This window comes from Salvelinus fontinalis, chromosome 27 (genome assembly GCF_029448725.1).
Source record: "Salvelinus fontinalis isolate EN_2023a chromosome 27, ASM2944872v1, whole genome shotgun sequence".
Lineage (NCBI taxonomy): Eukaryota > Metazoa > Chordata > Actinopteri > Salmoniformes > Salmonidae > Salvelinus > Salvelinus fontinalis.
This window is the reverse complement of record NC_074691.1, coordinates 16,449,471-16,463,925: the sequence shown is the minus strand read 5'-3', so window position 1 is coordinate 16,463,925 and position 14,455 is coordinate 16,449,471. Positions and strand designations below refer to the sequence as shown.

At 44.3% G+C, this 14,455-nt stretch overlaps 1 protein-coding gene across 3 annotated transcripts in view; it reads left to right on the top strand.

Annotated features, from left to right (window-relative positions):
* The first annotated feature begins 14 nt into the window (after nucleotides 1-14).
* ncoa1 (nuclear receptor coactivator 1) overlaps nucleotides 15-14,455 on the top strand; it is a 76,545-nt gene continuing 62,104 nt past the window's right edge. Inside the window, exons 1-2 of one of the 3 annotated variants that reach the window (XM_055885027.1) lie at nucleotides 15-558; nucleotides 4,685-4,855. The gene's annotated coding sequence lies outside the window, so the exon portion shown is untranslated. Of the gene's footprint in view, nucleotides 559-4,684; nucleotides 4,856-10,731; nucleotides 11,098-14,455 lie in introns of those variants that run through there. The other 2 variants (XM_055885028.1, XM_055885029.1) reach the window with 2 other exon arrangements.

The window sequence follows — 14,455 nt, the reverse complement described above, 5'->3', positions numbered from 1 at the left end:
GCTACCATTGTTTGTTTGTGTAGCGACATGTTGAAAATGGCGGAGGGGAGAGAGCTACGCGACATAAAGAGTCAAATATTAGTAAACCGTGCATGACAATTTCAAAGGCGCAAATTGGATTTCGTAATAACTTAATTTTTGAAGGAGATACGGAGTAATGTATAGCTGAAAACAGCGACATTATTTTGAAACTGGCTTTGAATTAGCTAACATTGCTAATCTCGCTAGCTTCAATAGTGTGATTTTTACTCGCAGGCTTGTTTGTCAACATTAGCCAACAACCATGTTCTCCCTGGCTTGTGTCAAACTACAGCGCCAGACCACATTATCCATAGCGTGTGGAAGACATTGATTCATGGAGCGGCAGAACAGAAAACCAAGGCACTCGAACTAGCTGGCACTGGCCGCCCAATTTACGGGCTTTACTGTAAAATATTTACATCCGAATTAGCCAATTTCTGCATGGAAATTGAGCGTCTAACTTTAATCAACGACAGATTGCATTGGAATTGAATAAATATAGAAGATAAACACCAACGTATACGGAGATTTAGGCAGGTAAGTCAGCACAACACCCTGCAGAACTGCCGCAAAATAGTTTGGACTAAACCAGATTTAGCCGCGGACTGCGAACAAGCCAGCTAACGTTAGCTAGTAGCGAAGGATCAAACGTGAAGTGGGCCAGTTAGCCAGCTAACGTTGACCTTCCAATAAATCATTCAATTGAAACCATGTATTTGATACCGATATATTAAGACGTTAATTTGTGAGATTGCAAACAAGTTGATTTGTTTGAGAAGTTTGTTGCATGTAAGGAAGACAGCTATCGCCAACGTTGAGTCCTTGACCCAGTAGATGTGATTGGAAATGTCTCGTTATGGAGTAGTAGAGCACGTGCCTCTTGTTTGCCAGATGGCGAGCAATCTTCGATTCTATGAATTGTTTTTATTAGCTACATTAGTGGCCCTATTTGGTTAATCAAACATTATAGTACCGTTTGGATTAAGTGCGACCACGCGGGGAAGTCAAAGTTCTCCCTACCTAGCCATTGATAAATGGGGAATTGGGCGTATTTTTATTGGTCACGGTAGCTAATCAATTAGGGATCAATTTGTGACGATGGTAACTTCATTGACAGGTTTGCACCTGCGTGATTGGACTGGAGGGTGAGGCCTCATTATGGAATTACTGACGTTGCTTTGGCCACACCACCAGTGAGGCATTGCCTTCAGTCAAATTCAAGTACATGTAGTGACATTATCCTCAGTTGTGGACGGTCTTTTGTTACACATAGTATTTTATACCATGGCATTATTGAATCTTTGTTTTTGATTGGCATTCTAGAGCATGCATTAGTTCCCTTTATAGAGTAACACAGTATGAGTCATAAAACCTAGTGTCAAACAAGGAAATGGTTCTAATAATTATTCCACCATTAATTTTCCTCATATGGTATTTTAGAAACACTTAAAGTAAGGGCTGTGTTTTATGTAGGCTTACCCTGGCGTGACGTTTTGATAACTGTGTAAATCTCTCTAGGACAAGGTGTCTGATCAATATATTCGCCTGTATTTACCCCCCCCCCCCCAATTAAATGCTAATATGGCTATCAAAGAACTACAAATGCCATGATCGGGATGACACTACCAAATCGAGGCAAAGGTAAGAATCTCTGGATTAACTATCTAGTAAATTGGCTACATTTCTTTAAATTTGACAATCCTGTGAACTCTCCTGTGGCAGTTTTAAATTGACACTACCTGTTAGCAAAGGTGTCAATTGGGGTGGCGTGCTGGGATTTGTAGTTTTGCATGATGTCTACTTTGATGCTAATTAGCATTTTCGATTCTGAGAGTAAATGGAGCCAAATAAATTGATAAGTCACCCTGTCCTAGAGAGATGTACATGATTAGCAAAACGTCTTGCCAGGGTTAGCCTACACAAAACACAGCCCTTATTTTAAGTGTTTCTAAAGTTCCCTATGAAAAATGAATGGTGGCAAAATGATTGGAAGCATGTCCCTGTTTGACCGCTGGGTATTATGACACCTACTGTGGGGCTCTATTTGCATGGTAGAATTCAATGGCTATGGTTCATTTTATGTTTGAGCTGTTTTTGAAAACAAAAGTCAAATTGAAAACATTGGCATTGTTGAATCAGATTTTTATAATAGCAAGCTAGGACTGATGGTTTGGTTAACTAAACTAGCAAGTCTGTTTGGTTACCAATGCAACTACTGTCACTATCTAGTGAACTTGCTAGCTACTTCAGTGGATGTTGAACACATTTCTAGCTGCAAATGTGTTAAATTATAGCCATGGTATAAAAGGGATAATCAACTCGTGGCTCTATGCGTTCTCTGGAAAATAAGGCAACTCCATGGAAGCTTAGTTCAACTCTGCTAGCGTGTCGTAGAACACACCTTCCTCATCATTCATTATTTTCTATAGAATGCATATCCTCTTCATTATCCATTAGGAAATGTATTGAATTCTTATTAGCTTTGTGGGGGAGGATCTAAGAATCCATATTTTAATTTGGGTTTCTTTATGCACATATTTGGTTGTAAATTCAGTGCAATTAGGATAGGCTGAGCAAAAAGTGTGTGTAGGCTACTTGCCTAGGCCTCATTGGCGGTGTTTTCTTTTGCTGAAAGAGAGTAAGAAATGTATCACACATTAGGACGGTGGGTGGGTTTGGGTAATAAACAATATGTCGCAAGAATAGACAACCTTGTTACCTGCAACATTCCAGCACAGTAGCAGATTAATTTATATGGCCATGGCCTTGATTTGAGCATTTCTCAGAAGAGGGAGACAGGGAAATACAATAACAATGTGTCAGTCATGTGTCATAAAAGAGGGGAAGATGGTCAGGGTTTAGGATAGATTCATTTTGAACTATTTGTGACATAATTTTGATTTGTAGGCTTAGTGTCAATCAGCAGTTGAAACAATAACAAAGTGACTCCCTGACCCCTGTTTCGGTAACAAGCTGAGGGATGGGGCTAGAGAAGCATCACCATTCTCATATACAGAGCTATGGATGCAAGGACTGATCATGATATCAAAATTATAGTTTTGACCATGTTTTGCAGCTATATAGTGTTTGTTTACTTTGTTTACAAACATTGGAGTAAAACAAGCATTTATTTTGGTTTCTGGTGGGGTACGACAGATGAACTAAGCTCAAGAGACATTTCTAATTTATATTCTTTAAGAATCCATGGGTACATATCATTAATCTATTAGTCCTGAAATAGATGTAGTAACCTCTGACTGCCCCTTTAATATTAAAGCATATTCATAATGTAGGTAGAGAATGTGGTGGGAGCTAAATCAGACCAGGTATTTTAAGATCTGCCTAAAATGTACATTTAAGCACAACCATTCTCGACAGCCTTTTCAGTGTAGTTATGTTTAAAGCATTCCTTTTCACAAGCTTAGTGAGGAATTCGTTTTTTAACCCAAGGCACCTGCATTAGTGTGCATGGGTTAAAAGGCGAAAAGCTTCATATTCATATAGGCTAAATTATTTTGGTAATATTATAGTGATGAAATGGTAAGCTTGATTTTACATTGATGTTTTTAATGGACAAGCATGATCCAAAACCTTGTGAGGATGATCAGATTTCTGTGTGTGTGTGGTGGAGAGGAATGGAGCGGGTGCTCAGCTGTGCTTCCACAGCCGTCAGAGAGCTGACCTACATTCTCCTCTCCTTGGAAAAAAAGCTTGTGCAGCAGGCTGTGTGAATTTGTGGGGGTAGGGAAGGAAATAGAGGGAGAGATCGAGGGAAGAGAGCGCTGTGGCGCATTCACTGATTTGAGCTGAAGAACCAGATCCCAGTGTCCCATTAATTATTTTATCGGGGCATGCTAGGAAGGGAACTGAGACAACTGTTCGTACAGTGGAACTGTACTGTGGGAGTGAGATGCTTGGCTGTGGTTTGGCAGGCAGTGTGACTGACTCCCATGGGCCTCCCTTTAACTTGTTGTGGTGAAGAGAACATTTTCTTTCTTCTCACATACAGTAGCATCTGCTGACTGGATCCGTGCCCTCAGGAGTCATTTGAAACAGATTTGAGAAACGGTAGTGAAAATCTCACCCCCAAAGTTCAAAGTACAGGATGTTGTAAAAGGTGAAGTGCGAGAGGAACATCAGTCAGTGTTAACTGCCTGCTGCATCATGCCTCCTGTGTCTGGAGACGGTTTTGTAGCGGGTGTGGTATCACTCCTTTAGGCTCAATTTTATTCTAATAGAGCATCTATTAGCCTATTTGTTGAAAAGTCTGGTTGGTTTTACTTCAGCAGGGCAGATGGGGAGCAATGTATCGCCTGTCAGTGATGTCATATTTCCTCACCGTGGAGGGATGAGCTGTAGGCTATAGGCTGATATCACATATAGTCACAAACGTGCCACGGTAAGCGGCGAATGTCTCATAGACCTCAATGGGAGAAGGGGGGCAATACGCAAGCCATTTTGCAAGCGACGCGGTTCATGGCGCTTTCTCCCGTGAACGGCGCCACTGGCTCGGTGCTAGAGGTGCCAGAAGTTTCAATTAGCTGAAGGCTTGAGCAGCTGCCATGCATGGTGGACCAGTAAGCATCGTTCATCTTGTCAGCCTGTCCCAGATGCTCCTCTAGTAAACACTAAAGTCTCTCTCTCTTTTCCCTTCTCTCTCGAGGTCGAGCTCGCTACCTCCTCCCCCAGTGGGATGGTGCTGCATGACAGGGAGGCCTTGGCGCCTTAGCCCCCTCTCCTGGATCCTGCCCGCCCCACCACCACCCCCCTCAGAGCAGAGGACCACCACCACAGCAGCCCCGCCCATGAGTCACCCTCTGGAGCCCTAGATCAAGTAAATGTGACCCCCTTCTTCCCCTTATATATACTGTACTTGCCTCAATTGCATCCCCTGGTTCCGGTCTATGTTTTTGCTACATAGGCGGGGTTCCTCGCCTGTCCCCTTAACTAGCTTTCTCTGGATAAAGGCCCGGTTTATCATGAATTCGTAGACATATTGGATTGATTGATCAATTAGCTTATTCATCTAACTCTCTTCAACTCTTCCCCCCTACAGTGTGTTGAAAGAGTGAATATTAATACTTCAAAATGTCCTTGGTATGATCTTTCTTTTCTTCTAGCAGTGATCATTAGGAAGTTAATAGAACAATATTGCAGAAACCTGACTAGACTGACTTAGTCACTGTTATATTGTTTACACCCTGGTAGCCAGTCCTTACAGATGAGCAAGGGGGACAAAGAGAGACAGGTCAGGTCATTGTGCTGCTAAACCCCTTGTCCATACAGGGAGTGTTCAGTGCAGGAACAACACAATACCGATGAGGCTTGTATCTATCTATATATGCTGCTGCCTGTCGCATGTAATCACAATTCTGTAGCACAGAATCAACCAAACTAGGATATGCTGATAGGAGTAATGTTCCATACAGGATAGGAAAGAAACTTTTTTGCAATGGCATTTTTTTGACCTCGTGAACTCATTTTCGGGGGCATTTCCAGGGCATTTTCATTTGCGATCACTAAACCGAACTTGGCCTACCTAGAAAACATTTTCTGCAAAAGCTTGTGAAAGCTCTTGCATGTCAACGGTACTGGCGTTTCGCGGAAAGCTTTACTGAACATTGTGGTGGCACTATCTTGAGTGGTCTTGACCCCCACCCAATCAGCATTCCATCTCTCGATTGTTGAGTTGTTTACCGTTGTTTTGACGGTTGACTTGCTCAGCTCAGTGGTAGAGGTTTTTTTTCTACTTCTGCCGACGTTTGCGCCGTTGTTTTTTTAATTACACTGAACAAAAATATAAACGCAACATGCAATAATTGTAAAGATTTTACTGAGTTACAGCTCATATAAGTAAATCAGTCAATTCAAATAAATTCATTAGGCCCTAATCCATGTATTTCACATGACTAGGAATACAGATATGCATCTATTGATCAGATAACTTTAAAAAAAGTAGGGGCGAGGATCAGAAACCCAGTCAGTATCTGGTGTGACCACCATTTACCTCATGCAGCGCAACATCTCCTTCACATAGAGTTCATCAGGTTGTTGATTGTGGCCTGTGGAATATTGTCGCACTCTTATTCAATGGCTATGTGAAGTTGCTGGATATTGGCGGGAACTGGAACACGCTGTTGTACAATGGGTGACATGTCTGGTGAATATGTAGGTCATGGAAAAACTGGGACTTTTTCAGCTTCCAGGGATTGTGTACAGAACCTTGTGACATGGGCCGTGCATTATCATGCTGAAACATGAGGTGATGGGGGCGGATGAATGGCAACAATGGGCCTCAGGAATTCTTCACAGTATCTCTGTGCATTGAAATTGCCATCGATAAGATGTGTTCATTGTCCTTAGATTATGCCTGCCCATACCATAACCCCACTGCCACCATGGGGCACTCTGTTCACAACGATGACATCTGCAAACCGCTCGCCCACACAACATCTGTCATCTGCCTGGTACAGTTGAAACCGGGATTCATCTGTGAAGGGCACACTTCTTCAGCATGCCAGTGGCCATTGAAGGTGAGCATTTTCCTACTGAAGTCGGTTAAAATGACAAACTGCAGTCAGGTCAAGACACAGGTGAGGACAACGATCACGCAGATGAGTGTCCCCGAGATGGTTTCTGACAGTTTGTGCAGAAATTCTTCAGTTGTGCAAACCCACAGCTTCATCAGCTGCCCGGGTAGCTCGTCTCAGACAATCCTGCAGTTGACGAAGCCGGATGTGGAGGTCCTGGGCTGGCGTGGTTACACGTGGTCTGCTGTTGCGAGGCTGGTTGAACGTACTGCCAAATTCTCTAAAACAACGTTGGAGGTAGAGAAAACGTTGGAGGTAGAGAAACATTACATTCTCTGGCAACCGATTCCTGCATTCAGCATGCCAATCACACCAATCTGTGACATTTGTAGAGTGGCCTTTTATTGTCCCCAATGCATGGTGCCCCTGTGTAATGATCATTCCGTTTAATCAGGTTCTTGAGATGCCACTCCTGTCAGGTGGGTGGATTATCTTGGCAAAGGAGAAATGTTCACTAACAGGGATGTAAACAAATTTGTGCACAACATTTGAGAAAAATAAGCTTTTTGTGCAAATGCAAAACGTCTGGGATTTTTTATTTCAGGTTATGATACACGGGACCAACATTTATTTGTATTTTTTTCAGTGTATAAATGGCTCCAATCTAATATAAAAATCTGCTAATATTACCTTTGGTACAAAAGCTGGGTGACAGGTCGAGAAGGGGGAGCAGGGTCTTGATGTTGCTACGGAGGCCAGTGTATAGTCTGGGCGTTTCACAGATTGAATTTGATTATTATTACCTGAGGTGCCCATGCTGTGTGAGAAGGGGGGAGGAGGTTTGAAAGACAATCAGGTTGAACCCCCCCTCCCCAGGCCAACATCTGAGGGGCTGTGAACTACTGAAACACAGCACATTTTCACCCCCCCCCCCCCCCCCACACACACACACACACACACAAATTAGCTGTGATTTGGTAGTTAACAGCCCCTCAGCTGTTGCCATGGAAATGTGAAATCTAACCCAGCCTACGCAGTATCGCTCCCTCATCTACTGTATGGTACTGCGCAATGAAATCTACTGAATCAAATACTGTATGTTGGGTGCATAACTAAATAATTTGTACAACTTTATATTTATATTCATTTCAGGATATTGTATATTTCCTATGGTGAAGTTTAAGTATTTTTCCGTTAGAAGAACACCAAGGCAAATTACGTCATATGACATTTACATTAACAGTGATTATGTATTTAACACAAGTGGATTACATAATCTTTGTAAGGTTTAAGTGCTGTCTTTTCCTTTGAACCTTAAATCTTGAAGGTCTACTTTTAGCATAGCAAACAGTCCTTTTTAGAAAACTGGTTCATTATGAAGTAGGCTTTGTGGTAAATGCGTACCTGCTATTGAAACTCTCCTGCCACGCTCATGTGCACTTTTGACCCAAGTGTGTTTGGTAATTTGACAGCTGTACAAAGACAAAACAAAGTGAATGTTGTGACAGTTAAAATACAGTTTCTGGAGGTGCAGCAATGATTTTCTACTGTTAAACTACAGCTAAGTATAGGTAAGTATAGGGTATGTTATTAGTGTTAATACTGTTACTCCCTATAGGTTAACAACCCCACCCCATAATTTATTGGATTTTGAGGTAAGCTATCTATTTTTTCAGTGTTTCCAAGGCAACACTCCAAAACAATTCTAGCAAAAAGAGTTTCCCCTTTTTTAAACAAATTTACCAACTGAAGCTTGACCTAAACCTACATCGAGGCTAAGTGCATCAATAACTAAAGAATGTGAAGAGTACCGTCTACACATTCATGACCATGGGTTAGGTCAACAGAATTGCCTTATTTAAGTCAATTAAATGAATCAATACAGTCTTCTGAGTTGTTTAGAAATGTGGCTGAGTTAGTGGACAATGTCTCTTCGCTGCCTCACCATGAGATGAGTCTGTCCCTGTCAGCGTTTTAATGGGTCCTCAGTCAAATTTTAAAAGAGCCAATTAGTTCAGCCCAAATGGTAGTTTCATGAGTTTGAGTGTTTTTCTCTGAGGGCTATAGTGCTAGTGAAACAGTGTGAGATGTCACACACACACAGTACATCTGCCTCAGTTTGCACCTCAGGCCCGTGACTTCTCTCCCCCGTCCTGCTGCTCCACGTGTGTGCGTATGTCTGTCTTCAAAACTGCTCCTAGTCTCACACCACGGCAGAACTCTCTACTCTAATCACCTAGCGGGTCACACTCACAGCTCACCAGATGTCTGATAAGGATCTGAGCATTGTATTGATGAGCTTCTTATCGTCTCCTCTGTCTCATCATCATTAAGCTAAGAGGGATCATTAAGTCAGTGGGACTGCGCAATGCTGCTTATATACCTGGCCTGTTATCATAGAGTGAGTGCATGAAATGTGCCACTGATGCACTTGTTCTGTACTGCAGGGATCCTGTTATGTAAAAAGGTTTGAAGCCATAACTTTACACCGGGCCGTCAAAGTTTAGAAATAGTCGCACCGTATCCAATTCCTTAGCCGTAATTGGAACCATATTTTAGCTGTACTAGCTGTTGCCATAACAGTAGTCATAACTTTTGCCTTAAGTGTCTGTAAAGCCATAGCGGCAGTTTTAAGTGGTGCCATAAGCCATAAAAGTGTCCCTTCACGCTACGGCCATTGCCTTAGCCCAAACCCACGCCCATGCCCCAGCCACAACTGTTACAATAACCATAGCCATAATCTGTGCCATTATCCATAAGCTTTAGCCAAGCATAATATGTTACATCATCTCTGGCCATAAGCCTCAGCCAACCAGAACTGTAGCCATAACTTTGGCTGTGGCCCCTAGCCATTCTGGCAGGCAGGCTGCTGTACTGTTGTATCCTAGGCTGGGCCTCACTGCTAGGAGCCTGAGGAGAGGAGAGGACTGCTGCTGCACTGTAGCAGTGCTGTAGAGGTCTGACTGCACTGGGCCATTTCCTCCTCTGTGTAAACATCCTAAATCGGGGTGTAAACAGTGAGAGTGTGGAACAATACTCTGAGAGGGGCAGGGGGCCAGTCTGGTTTCCCTGAGGCTGTCCCTATATCCGCCCCAGCTGTAGGTAGGGGCAATCACGTAGGCATAGCTACCACCTGGCTCACCTAGCTGGAGCCTGCGGGGAGCGATTTACGGCCTATCGCTACACATACGTGTTGCTGCACAGAGCAGCATGGCACTATACCCATGACCCATTGACGTTTCCTGATGTTCATTAGGAACTAGGAAGTAGATGCCTCAGAGGGGGCAGGAGAAGTGCAGGTCTGGAAGTGTGAGCAGATATGTCTGTGTGTGTGTGTGTGTGTGTGACAGCCAGGCAGGCTGATATGAGGGGGACTAGCTGAAGAATGAGGGCCTGTGAGAGGGAGACATGAGACCTGGGGGTCTGGTGAGTGGTGAAGGGCCAGCTCTGACCCAACCCGGACCGGCCTTTCAGACAGAAACAAATGCAGGAGGCCAAAGTGCGGCTCCAGCGATGAGGAGGATCAGATTGGTAATATGGTGGGGGGTATGTGTCTTTCTATGGAGATGTAGCCAAATGAGGCGTGAAACAAACACAGAATGGTTGGCATTCTGTCTGTATACTGTTGCTTTTTTTAAATGACACAATCTGTGTCTCTGCCTCTATCTTACTGTACTGACCCACGTTTTGAGGTCCCTTGAACATTTCACACAACATATGTGGATGTGCCTTAATTCTACAACTGCCTCTGTTTTGATGACTGCTGTAATTTGAATTTGGTTTGCAGAGCATTCAGAATACAGTACAGTGAAGATAAAGCGGTGCATTGAGTCATACAGTACAGACCCAGTTAGGCCTCTGTTAGTGCTTTCAGGAGAACTGTATACATTCTCCTGTTGTGTCCTATATTTCAGGGGGGAGGAACTCTGCAACAGTGACTGAGCAGCTTCTCATGGAGCAAACCATTTCTGCCAGGGAGAGAGGGGGTAGTCCTGTGTGCAGTAAAGCATGCGGGATGTCGGTTCCTAAAGTGTGCTCGCTGCTAAGCTCCCCAAGGCTCCTCCACGAGGGGTCTCTTGTTGTGAACTGTCCTCTTGCTGCCACAGTCTCCCTTTCTCCATTCACAGTGCCTGGGGGACTGATTTCATAACCACCCCCCCCCTCTCTTTCTCTCCGTGATGGGCTGTCCTTCTCTCAGTGCCATACGTTTCTTTTCTGTCTGTGAGGGAGGTGATTAGAGTACCTCCGCGTGAGCAAATGTGCGAGATCAGAAGAGCTCGGTGAAAGAGTGCAGGAAAAAGGAGAGAGAGCAAGCCTGCCTGTGGAATGGAAAGCTCTTGGTGGTGTTCTGCTTCTCCCAGAACCCTGTCAGAGGAGTTAGTGCTCTGTCTGTGGACTGCAGCTACTTCTTCTGCTCTCAGCCCACTCCATGAGGCTGCTGCCTGGCACCTGCGTGTTCCTCCTCTGACTGACTGACTGCCGAGCTCCTTTACGTCTCACATACACACACACATACAGGCCAACGCTAGGCTGAGCTGGGCTTCAGGTGCGTGTATCTCTTACTGGGTCACTTTTTAAAAATCTTAATTTCTCTCCTTCTCTTTTCTTTTGACTTGAGCTAGTTGTTTACCTTCAGGTTACTGTGGTGTGTGTTTTCTGAGTAATGAGTGGGGAGGGGAGGGGGGGGGGGGGCGAAGGCCTATTTGTGTTTGGGAATGAGTGAATAGGTAGCTACGTCTTTTGCAGAGTCTTGTTGTAAGTGCCTCTTGGCTGAGGTGTGTTTAGTTTTTCTCAGCCACCATTGAGCTTTAGGTGGGGAGAGGGATTTGCAGAGGTTACTCAGTGAGTCTTTAAACACACCTTGTTTTTAGCTTTTCTTCTCTCCACTCCACAGCATGTTGAGTTTGTGCTCAGCTCTCCCCCTGACCATGTGGTCTCAGGGGCTGTCACGTGCTGCATTTTTGTCATGTAAATCAAATGCCTAGATGTTATTCAGTTAAGTCATAGCCTATGCATTACATATTTATGATTTATCCACCTAATTATAGTGCTTTCTTTTAATGTACATCTTTGGGCTACATTATGACTTATCTTATACGTACAACACGGTCACCCTGGCGATCATTGATTGTGAAAGGAATTTTACACGGTGTAGCTGAACTTGAAAATGGCTAATTGTAATTCAAGGGGGAACTGATTTGGAAAGTGGCTTAGCTTTCATTAGGGAGTGTTAAAACCCAACATTTTAAAATGGGTCATAGTAAGAATGAAATGGAGAGTTTAGGAGGAGAGGGAAAGGGCATTTCAGGGCACAGCTTGAGTTGTTGCCTTATTTTAACAAGCCGATCTTAAAGATGGGCTTATAGCCTAAAGTTATAGACCACATTGACTTAAGAAAAATAATAAATAGGACACAGAGCATACAAATCAGTCTTCCTATGTACTCACTTGAAGAACATAGGCTTTACGTAATAGTCAGTCAAAAGCAGCCTAGCCTAGTGTTTGTAAGAGAAAAAACATATCTTTGAGCTTAGTGGTTTGTGACAGGTGCCACCATGCCCCATGTTGTGTAACTGAGAGAGCAATTCAGCTGTGGCCCTATGGGCAGGCCGACGCAGTCAGACAGACAGGTCAGGATGTTTTAGCTTAGTGGCTCCGCTCAGCCACAAACCTCATGGAAATGACATCTTCCTTTAAAGTGGAGTGGTGTGGTGGCACACTGGCATGGAGCAGTGTGATTTGCCCATTGTCGCCAGGCCAGGAGATAGATAACTGAGTGAATTCGCCACAGCGTGTGTTATCTTGGCTCGCTTACAGGAAGTAGGGCCGAGGGCCTGTTGTGGAGATGGCGAGGGACAGCTAACCATAACAAACAGTAGGCCTAAGCGATCTCCCTGAGAGAAAGCAGATGATATGGAACAGCATGGAACCCAGGGGAAGAGATAAAGGCCTGTGGGGAATGACGCAGAGAGCGATGTGGTGGAGAAGCCACAAACCTAGAAGTGTCAGAGCATGAGATCATTACCGTCACTTAGTTTGAGTTTGTACTTTAGAAATCAGAGTCAAGGTTAAGTGTGATTTTATGCTGCGGTGCCTTCAGGAAGTATTCATCACTCCTTGACTTTGTCCACATTTTGTTGTGTTACAGCCTGAATTTAAAATGGATGAAATTTAGATTTTCTGTCACTGGCCTACACACAATACCCCATAATGGCAAAGTTTAATTATGTTTTTAGAAAGTTTTACAAATTAATAAAAAATGAAAAGCTCAAATCAAAGTTTATTTCTCACGTGCGCCGAATACAACAGGTGTAGATCTTAAAGTGATATGCTTATTTACAAGCCCTTAACCAACAATGCAAAGTAAAAAAACAGGTATTAGGGAAACAATAGACAAGTTAAAAAAACTATAAAATATCAGTAGAGAGGCTATTTACAGGTGGTACCGGTACAGAGTGCGGGGCACCGGTTAGTCGGGCTAATTGAGGTAATATGTACCTATAGTTAAAGTGACTATGCATAGATGATGATAAACAGAGTAGCAGCAGTGTAAAAGAGGGGGTTGGCGGGTGGGGGGAGGAGACACAATGCAAATAGTCCGGGTAGCGATTTGATTATCTGTTCAGGAGTCTTATGGCTTGGGGGTAAAAACTGTTTAGAAGCCTTTTGGTCTTAGACTTGGTGCTCTGGTACCGCTTGCCATGCAGTAGCAGAGAGAACAGTCTATGACTGGGGTGGCTGGGGTCTTTGACAATTTTTGGGGCCTTCCTCTGACACCGCCTGGTATAGCGGTCCTGGATGGCAGGCAGCTTAGCCCCAGTGATGTACTGGGCCGTACGCACTACGCTCTAGTGCCTTGCGGTTGTAGGCCGAGCAGTTGCCGTACCAGGCAGTGATGCAACCAGTCAGGATGCTCTCGATGTTGCAGCTGTAGAACCTTTTGAGGACCTATGCCAAATCCTTTCAGTCTCCTGAGGGGGAATAGGTTTTGTCGTGCGCTCTTCACGACTGTCTTGGTGTGTTTGGACCATTCTAGTTTGTTGGTGATGTGGACACCAAGGAACTTGAAGCTCTCAACCTGCTCCACTACAGCCCCGTCGATGAGAATGGGGGCGTGCTCGGTCCTCCTTTTCCTGTAGTCCACAATCATCTCCTTTGTCTTAATTATGTTGAGGAATAGGATGTTATTCTGGCACCACCCGGCCAGGTCTCTTGTCGGTGATCAGGCCTACCACTGTTGCGTCATCTGCAAACTTAATGATGGTTTGGAGTCGTGCCTGTCCATGCAGTTGTGGGTGAACAGGGAGTACAGGAGGGGACTGGGCACGCACCCCTGAGGGGCTCCAGTGTTGAGGATCAGCGTGGCAGATATGTTGCTACCTACCCTCACCACCTGGGAGCGGCCCGTCAGGAAGTCCAGGATCCAGTTGCAGAGGGAGGTGTTTAGTTCCAGGATCCTTAGCTTAGTGATGAGCTTTGAGGGCACTGTGGTGTTGAACGCTGAGCTGTAATCAATGAATAGCATTCTCACGTAGGTGTTTGTTTTTTTCGAGGCGGGAAAGGGCAGTGTGGTTTGCAATAGAGATTGCATTGTCTGTTTGAGCGGTATGCAAATTGGAGTGGGTCTAGGGTTTCTGGAATAATGGTGTTAATGTGAGCCATTACCAGCATTGTAAAGCACTTCATGGCTACGGACGTGAGTGCTACAGGTCTGTAGTGATTTAGGCAGGTTACCCTAGTGTTTTTGGGCACAGGGACTATGGTGGTCATCTTGAAGCATGTTGGTATTACAGACTCAATCAGGGCCATGTTGATAATGTCAGTGTAGACACCTGCCAGTTGGTTAGCACATGCCCGGCGCACACATCCTGATAATCCGCCTGGCCCAGTGGCCTTGTGAATGT